Raw genomic sequence first — 10,080 nt, 5'->3', positions numbered from 1 at the left:
TTATACTCTAATTAATCACTCAATCACTAAAATTTCCGATCTAAAATTCAATTCCCCTATTTAAAAATTCTATAATTATTTAATAAAAATATTTATGGGCTCGGTTTACGAAAACAAGGTCTCGATATCTCATTTCCAAAATCATTGACTTTAAGGTCAAACCACTTGTACTTTTATTAACTGTCCAATTTACAAATTTAAGTTCAATATAATATTATAATTAACTCGTAAATATTATTAATAATTTAATAATATTTACAGACTCAATCATTGGAGAATGAGTTTTCGAAACCACAATTTCTGGCTACACTAAAATTCAGATTGTTACAATTATAATTTGACACTGTATACTTATAGTTAAAAATCACATTTTTAAATTGTTTTATAAAAATGTTCTTTTCTACGCTCGCACACATGCGGTCAATTTGAAGTTGTCAATGTATTTTCAAATACTTAGTTATTTGTCTATATTTGTAATTATAGTATGGACAATGCCGATAGCTTAAATCCATCAAGCCAACCATCATCAAACCAATCTTTATCAATTTGTTATAAATCTGATCTTGTATAGGCATATGTGGTGGAAGGATGGATGATGTAGAAAGGAAGATGCTGACGTCAGGGTAAAATTTAAAAAATTTTAGGCTGAAATTAAATTGTAATTTTTATGATAAAAAAATGTAATTTTACTATTTTAATGGACTATATCTTTTATAATTTTTAAATGATTAAATCAAATTTTTATATTTTTAGAGAGATAAAGTACAATTTTACATTTACTAATTTAAAATTTTAAAAATTTTAAAAAACCATGAAAAATTCATTTTAAGGGGGATTGGGGTTTTGCCACTGGTTGACATGCACATTTTGTGCCGAAGTTGTTAAAGGTGGAGGCATACATAGAATGATAATGCGTCTAGCTAGCAAAAAGGGTGATGTTCGGCTTATATACGAAAGTAGCTTAATATGTGTAGCATCTGATGCAAGAAAACTTTATGAAGATCATAAGAGTGAAATGGCGAGAGAAGCACCCATTCGGGTCTATTGTGCATCAAGTTGAAAGTGATGTTCCGGAAGAGCAAGATGTTAGAAAATGTTAATTCAGGTCTAGTTATTATTATCATTAAATTTCTTCTATTAAATTTTTTAGTGTGATATTTTAAAATTAAAAAATATATATTTACTTGATAGTCATGTACAATAAAAATAATATTGAAAATACTGATTAGGATTTTTTTATTAAAAACAGACATTTGATCTCTTCACGATAAAATAATTTGTTTCCACTGAAATAGTATTCTTAAGAAAAATTGGCATCAATATTTTGATTGAAATAGTTGACAATATTAACTTAGACTAGCAAAAGATATTATAAAAGTAGAGAGACCAAATTATATTAAAAATTAAATTATATAGATTAAATCTTAAATTTTAGTATAGTCTAGGGGCCAAAATTGAAATTTGATTATTGTCTTATAATATATATATATATATAAAAGCAACGTAAACCTAAAATAAATGAAAAGCCATATGTTAGTCTCTAAAACTCGTAGCATATTCAAATTATATATAATCACGTAATATTTTAATAAAAAAACTAATGATAATAACTATTTGAACTAAATTATATTGTTATAAAAATATAAGGACGGAATTACATAAAAAATTAAGATGGGTGTACCATCTCAAACTCTTCCATTTCTCTAATTAAATCGCTATAATTAATTGTATAATTAATGTAATTTAAAATCTAAGAGTTAAGCTGGAGCTTCCTTTAAGATATAGGTGTACCATCTCAAACTCTTCCATTTCTCTAAATAAATCGTTATAATTAATTGTTCATTTAATGTAATTTAAAAATCTATGAGTAAACCTGGACCTTCCTTTTATATATATATAGGTATATAAATATTGTTATTGGAGGTCCATCCCTGCCAAATTAAATTGTTATAATCTGCAGCTAATAAATAAAAGGAAACCAAAAGTCTGACCCTCAAAAATAAACCAAACAAAAAAGGAAACCCACACCAGCCATTCAAATGAGAGAAATACCATTGAAAGCACCAGGAGTAACCTTCCCAAATCATTTCTTCTTCAAAGAGACAAAACTTTCCTTACGGGCATGAGTCATATACCTGCTTGAAAACTCAGATCCTATCCTCAACTGTACCATCTCAAACTCTTCCATTTCTCCAATTAAATTGTTATAATTAATTGTTCATTTAATGTAATTTAAATATCTATGAGTCAACATGGATAAAATATTATATATATATATACGCAATTCATTTACACAAAATTATATTAATTTTATATCCTTTCATAAAAATTTTCTACTATTAAGGTTAAATTTTATCACAGATCCCCGTATCATATCATAAAGTATGTTTTAGTCCCTCTATTGTTAAAAGGAACATTTTAGTCCCTATATATTTGAAAAGCTGAAATTTTAGTCCTTGCAAATCAATTTTTTTGTTAATGGAATAACATGATTTAACAGTAGCTAACATCGCCTTACATCAAATATTAATTTGATTTAATAAACTAAAGAATCATTTTGAAGAATGAGTAGAGGTAAGAAATTGATTTTACTTTTACCTCAAATTGTTTTGGATTTTTTCTTTTTTTGCACAAAATTGTTGTGTTTAAAATTTTTGTAATTTGGACCTCATCAGTCATCATTAAGCACGTTTTTCCATTTGTTTCAAGACCAATAAGCTTTTCGATTTGAGTTCATATTTGATTTAATGCTATGTCAACAACTGTTAAGTCGCGTCATTCCATTAACGATAAAGTTAACATGTAAGGACTAAAATGTCAACTTTTCAAATATACAAGGACCAATATTTATTTTAGTAGTAAAGCAAGTAGAATGAACTTTTTGACATGGTATAGAGATTTAAAATAAACTTTAATCTATGATTAATATTTTAACAATCTAACCATTGAATTTCATGTTCCATTTATTTAGATCTTGCATGTTAAGTTGAAGTAAAGAAATTTTTTATCTATTTGTTTTATATAAAGAAAAACTTTTAACCATTAAATTATATTAATATAGACAATGCTTTAGATATATATCATAAGGACATCGAATTGATTTGAAATTTTAGATGCATGAAAAGTACAATTCTAGTAAAATCGTGTTTTTTTTTACACCGGTGTAAGTGAATTCTTCCCTTATATATATAAGGGAGAGATTACATCGGTGTAAAACTTAAGTTGATTTACACTATTACATAACTTTTTTTATACAATTAAGATTTTAACTTTCCAATTGTTGAATTTATCAATATATTTCTAGTTGTTATGCATGTATCAATACAATATTTATATCATATCAATAAAAAATATTGTCTATTTAGTATATATTTAACAATTGAAAGTTTTTTACATAAAGTAAATAGTTAGAATTTTTTAATTTATATCAAATTTGACATGCATAATCTACATGAATGGATCATGAAATATGACAGTTGAATTGTCAAAATCTTAATCGTATAAAAAGTTACGGAAAGGCAAAACCACATTAGTTTTACATCAGTTTAAGTAGATCACTCCATTATTTATATATATATATATGGATGAATCTATATTATCATTTAAAATCCTAACTGAGTTGGTGTCACCCTCAACTGGGTCCCAACTTGATTAAGGAAATTATAAACATAATCTTTTTTGTAAACATAAATATTTATTGCTAGTATACTTTGTCTTTTTAAAATTTTTAATAAAATCAGTAAAAAATTGCACATGGTGATGTTTGAAGCTACCAACGTTTCTAAAATAGTTTCATTAACACTTCAACCAAAGATTTATTTTATTTTTTTATATATTTCAATGTTATTACACAAATTCTTTGTTAATTTATAAAAATATGCTTTACGTGGCAATGAAAACAAGCCATGTTGGATGCGTTTTCACTTTCTCTATCCAATAACAGTGAAAACGCGTCCTATAGAATGTGTTTTCAGGAAACGGTAACATTTTTCCCTAACGTTCACAATTCCATCGACTACATCCCCCAACAACCATAGTTTTTCTTATATAAACCCCTCAAAACTTCATTATTTTCCATTCAAGCCTATTCTTTCAATAATTTCAAAATAAATCTTTCTTTCAATCATATTCTCTTCGATTTTATTTTATTCCTTATAGTTTGCAAAATAAAAAATCAACTTATTCATTTGGATGACAAGCACATCTTCGTTGACCAATTAAAAATGGTAAGAAAATATTATTAAATTATTTAACTTTAATTAGTTAATTATTATGATGTTAACATTATTAATTTTATATTTTTTTACGTTTATATACTCAGGCCAAAGATCGGATTTTTGAGACATACATACATAATTTAAGTGTAAGTGCACCGGTTGCCATTCATGGACACTTGCATGATGCGAGATTCTTGTATGTGGCTCGCATGCTTAAGGGGACTAAATTGGATCCGCCACTTATCAGTGCTTTGGTGGAAAGATCGAAACCCTCGCCAGGCTATATGATGTGTCAATAAAAGGTATAGTTGTTGAGTCACTAAACTAACTAAACTTACGATAAAGGCAAGAGCACCTATTGTATAGTAGTATAGTTATAGTGAGTTGGGAATATCATATCCACGAGGACTAAAAGTACTAGTAATTACTATCTTTTTATTATCTAGCCTATAAATTAAAAGGGATGTTTTTAATCTAAATTTAACTAAACTAATTATTAAGAACGCGACAGAGAATAGAACGATAAAATACTTGATTATAACCAAAGAAAAAGACAATACCCAGGAAAGAATCCACCGAGACTTAACTTATTATTCTGAATCTGAATTAGACGATTTATTCACTTGTATCTTGATCCGTAGAAATCCCTAAATTATGTTAATATCTCTTTTGAGAATAAGAACAACTGACTCTAGGTTGATTAATTGAAATCTCTTTCTAATTAAAACCCCTATTGTCACATTAATTCGATCTATAGATTCCCCTATTAGATTTGACTCTAATCTGGTAGATTTATGTCATCCTATATCTAGGATTGCATGCAATTCCACTCAATTATGTCAGATCTACTCTTAAACAGAGACTTTTGCTCCACTAAAATAAGCACATCACACTTGAATTAGTATCCTGAAAATATTAAAGTAAGAAATAAGCATACATAATTGAGAACAAGAAGAAGTATTTATCATGTAATCCAAAAAAATCAAATAATAAGATCCATCATAGGTTTCATCTTCCCTAAGTATTTAGGGAATTTAATTCATACTTTGGAAGGAAACATCTCAAAATTAGGAAAATAGCAAAACATAAAGAAACCCACAAAATTTTAGAAAAATTGAATGAAGATCTTCAATCTTGAAGGAAATCTTGCTTCTGAGTTGAATCTGTTGGCGTTCTTCGAGTAAATTCGTCATTCCACTTTGCGTGCTCCCTTAGATCCTCTTCTAGTATGTATTTATAGATTTTAAAATGCTTAGAAACCTTAAAAACTTGCTTTTTCTACGTGTTAGGGAAACAGGGAGCGATATCAACACGGGCTGGCACATGGGCGTGTGGCCAGCCCGTGTGTCTCACACGGACGTGTGGCCAGCCCGTGTGGCTCATACGGGCGTGTGCTCAGCCCGTGTGAGAATGCCTAGGCCATGTGGTTCTTGAAAATAGCTCGTTTTGTCTGATTTTGGCCCCTTTTTCATTCTTTTTGCTCCCCTATGCTCTCGTAAGTATATAAACATGAAATTAAAGGATTAGGAGCATCAAATTCACTAAATTATATAATAAATCATCCAAAACGCATCAAGAATGAGATTAAAACATGTTACTTTTATGGCTTATCAATAGCCCAGACAAATAACTTAACACCAATGTATAAGATTAGCTTGGACGATATCAGATGTGATTTGTACCCATGTATTGAGTTCTTTTACGATGTTTCATCGGGTAACATTCATGATACAAAAATATGGAAATTAAACAATTTGAAATATGTCTATTGATCATAAGTAGTAAAATGATGGATTTAAGGATAAGTTTTTAGTACATTTACATAAGACTGAAATGTGGTTAAATTGAATATTGATGATATGAAATTTTATGATTATTTTTGAAATGTTATATGGTTAAGTATGAATCAAATTCACTTGTTGTTGTTGTGTTATGCCATGTTAGGTAGACTTGTTTTTACATTTTTTAGTATACTTATTAAATGGTTAAGGTAAGTTAATTCTTTATTTTATGAGCTTACAAGTACTCATAATACTTACTTCGTCATATTTGTTTTCCCTTTAGATTTTGGACGTTCGAACCGTTGATCGGATCTATAAGAAACTTACGCCATCCGTCTTTTGATTCAGTATACTTTTGATTGTTTGAGTTGGTTTATTTGTGGTATGTACATAAGAGTGTTAAGTGGTTATAATGTTAAGTATGTTTCTGGTATAATTGATGTTTGAAATCTTGTTGCAACTTTTAGAGGTAATAAAATGTTTATGTTCAATGTTTTGCTATTTTGGTATACAAATATGGATGAACATGTTCAATAGGTTATTGTATTTATGTTACTTGTGACATGGAATGAATGTATGATATGAAAGGGATTCAATAGTTGGAATGGTTAAAGTAGTTCATACAATCTTGTTGTGTTTTGGTGCCAAATGTGGCATGTTGGTTTTACGAATTGATTGGGTGATTAAATATTAGGTTTTGGGTATGGAAATGGTATGTTTTTGAACAAGTTTATAATTGGAAAAATGCATTTTATGGTCACATTTAAGAGTCGATATGAAGTAGGCACCAAATGGCATATTTTTGTACCACACAACCATCTGTAACACACGAACTAATGACATATCCATGTGTCCATTGGTAAGTAGGAAGCATTAGAATCACACGATTCTTGATTGTCACATGGGCTGGCCATATGTCTGTGTGAGTACTATAGATTTGGTCATCTAGATTTCAAATGGCCTCAATTAGTTACATGTCCAGCCACACGACCGTTTGACTTTTGATGAAATTTTTTGTGTTTGATCCACACAGTTTCAGTTTGTTACACGGTCATGTGACCTTGTTTTATAGAAGTTCCTTTATCTTTTAGAAAATGTTGTATTTTGATCCCTATTCATTCCCGTGTCAACCTTAGAGCTCACACGCTCGTTTGGGACTTGAAAAAAGTTTTAAAATAGTATTGAATGCTTGATATGATCAAAGTTACTGTAATTTGACTATTAATTATCTGTAATTGGTTTGTTTTGTAAATTAGCATTTCGTAACTCTATCATGGTGACAGAGACAAGTGAGGGGTGTTACACTCATTCCCTTGAATTGAAAGAAGAGTTGGATTTATTGAAGGGTGATATGCGATAGTTAACAGTATTAATGGCATAGATGTAAAAGCAAATGTACAATCGCATGGCCAATTTAGAGGCTCAAATGAGTCAACTAATGGATTCTCCTCAATGGTAAGGGACCACATGCATCCAAAGAAACACAAAGAATAGTCTAAAAAAATATGGGAGAGAGCAAGTGAGTCGCTCGGGTACAATCCTGAAGACCCGAATATTCCAACTCTGGAGGAGATAACTGAGGATAAATTGAATGACCCTATGAATGATTCATCAATCGAGGACCAAACTAAGAATGAAGAGGAAAATCGAGTGGAACCTGAACAAAAAGAGGGCACGAAATTGAGAAAAAAAATGAACCATTCCTATCAAGGCTTGAGGATAAGGGAAAAAAGGGACAAAACTGAATTTGTAAGTTTTCTTAACTTGTTTGAGTCCCTAAACATAAATCTACCCCTATTGGAACTAATAGAGAAAATTCCAAAATATGCTAAGTTTTTAAAGGAAATTATGTCTAGGCATAGGAAACTTAAAAAAAAGAGGGAAGAAATAAATATTAATGCCTCATGTATTGCTATCATCACCAAAATGATACCCCTAAGTTAAAAGATCTGGGTAGCTTTATAATTTCGATAGAGATAGGGGAAATAAACTTTGGTAAGGCCCTATGTAATTTACGGGCCAATATAAATTTAATGCCCTTATCCATTTACAGAAAACTCAGATTAGGGGAATTAAAATTAAGTACATTAATAGCGCTACAATTAGCCGATAGGTCTTTGGTACACCCTAAAGATGTATTAGAATATGTATTTGTTAAAGTTAGGCAATTCATAATTCCTATAGATTTTGTTGTCCTTGACTATGAGGAATATCATAAGATTCTCATCCTATTGGGAAGACTGTTTTTAGCTACATCCAAATCCACCATCAATTTAGAAAAGAATGAATTGATAATGAAATCGATGGTGGAAGTGTTTAAATGTGGTAGTCCTTCTAAGGATGAGGAATTGGTAGGGTACTTACTGGAAAGTTGTAATGCACTATCATATCATACCATTAACAACCTTAATCAAAGGTATGCTTTTCATCATGTGTGCAAGTAAGCTGATAGGGTCACAAGAAAAAGATAAATGGAAGGACTCAAACTAGAAAGGTGAACATTAGATGGATCAGGACAACCGAACTCGATGCATGAAGTCAATGAGGGGACTTAATAGGTTGTCAGATCAATCCGACTGCAACACTTAATTTTTGTAACTTTTTCTCATACTTTCCAAATGTTTCTGATTAGGTCCTGAATCATTTCTAATGTAGTTTTAGGGCCCTAATGGCTCGAATTAAGGATGATATGTATGTGACTGATTGTTTTATAATGTGTTTATGATAATGTATAAAATGTACGTTTGAATGTTCTGTTTGTACGGTAATGTTTTGAAACCCTAATCCAGTAACGAATATTGATTAGGGGTGTTACAGAAGATACCACAAGGAACTTAACTAAGGCATTGCCAAAATTAATATCTAACTTGGTTTAACATGCTCAGGTAGTCACAGATCCTATGAACTTGAGTCATGTAGACTTTGATTTTCTCAATGAAATCTCTATTGAAACATTGGATTTAATGTCTATAATCCTGAGGGTAAGGAGTAGGAAGAATTTCAATTGAAATAGAAACAAATAGCTTGGTCCTTCCTTCCCAACTCATTAGAACTAAAGGGTAACAGAAATATCGAAGGGCCAAGTGACCTAGAGCAAGCTTTAGGGGGAGCAGAACAAACAGAGGATGCCACTAACTCAGACAAGGCTTCAGCAAATTTAGCTGTTCAACATACTGAGGAAGAGGACTAGATTTTATTTTTTTTTATCTTTCATTTTGTTATACTCGAAACTGTGTAATATCCTCTATACTTATTAATGAATCAATCATTTTCCTTTCGCTATTGTGTTACTTATCATTACTTTACAATATTAGTTACCTTTTACATAAACATAATTTTCCTCACATACTTAAGAGACTAAGCCAGGCTCGGCGTATTATGCATACAAGGCTTCTTCTATGCAAGCTGTTCGAGAACCGATTGAATCGGGCTCTGATATCAACTTGTAGACTCTCACCTCGATCCGATTCACTAGATCCGAATCTCGAGTGTTACGACTCAATTACAGACATGACATTAAACTATTATTACAATTCACGAAGAATTTCATCTTAACACCTGTAAAACCAAATAAATTACATAAATATCAATGAAATGTACATTACTTTTATCAATAAGAAAGGCAATTACAGTAGTTTATAACCTAGATTTAACTTATTAAAATTTATTTTAAGTCTAGACTTCGGCGAACTCGACTGATTTCAAAACGACACCAAGCTTTGCTCTGTATGCATAATAATCTGATGTGCCGCTTCTTAGACGTAGTCCTAACTTCATCCCTCCAGGCAACAACTTTCAGTAACCAACCTAAAACATGAGCACATTTTGATAAGTTCGTAAGAACTTAGTGAGAAGAACACTCTTTTACCTTCACCAATATGTGCGCAATATAATCAATGATTCTTATTCTTGTTCCAATTATTCCTATTACCTTCACTAATAAAGTTTTATACAAAACCTACCACAGGGGAACGTCCTTTAGAATACTCCACAGAGCAGTTCCATAGTACGCCATAAGGGTGAATTCAAATCACATTTCAAGAAAAGTCCTAAGTACGCCATAAGGGCAGTTCTTTCAAGAG

The sequence above is a fragment of the Gossypium hirsutum genome, chromosome A10 (genome assembly GCF_007990345.1).
Source record: "Gossypium hirsutum isolate 1008001.06 chromosome A10, Gossypium_hirsutum_v2.1, whole genome shotgun sequence".
NCBI classification, from domain to species: domain Eukaryota; kingdom Viridiplantae; phylum Streptophyta; class Magnoliopsida; order Malvales; family Malvaceae; genus Gossypium; species Gossypium hirsutum.
This window is presented reverse-complemented; position numbering follows the sequence as displayed.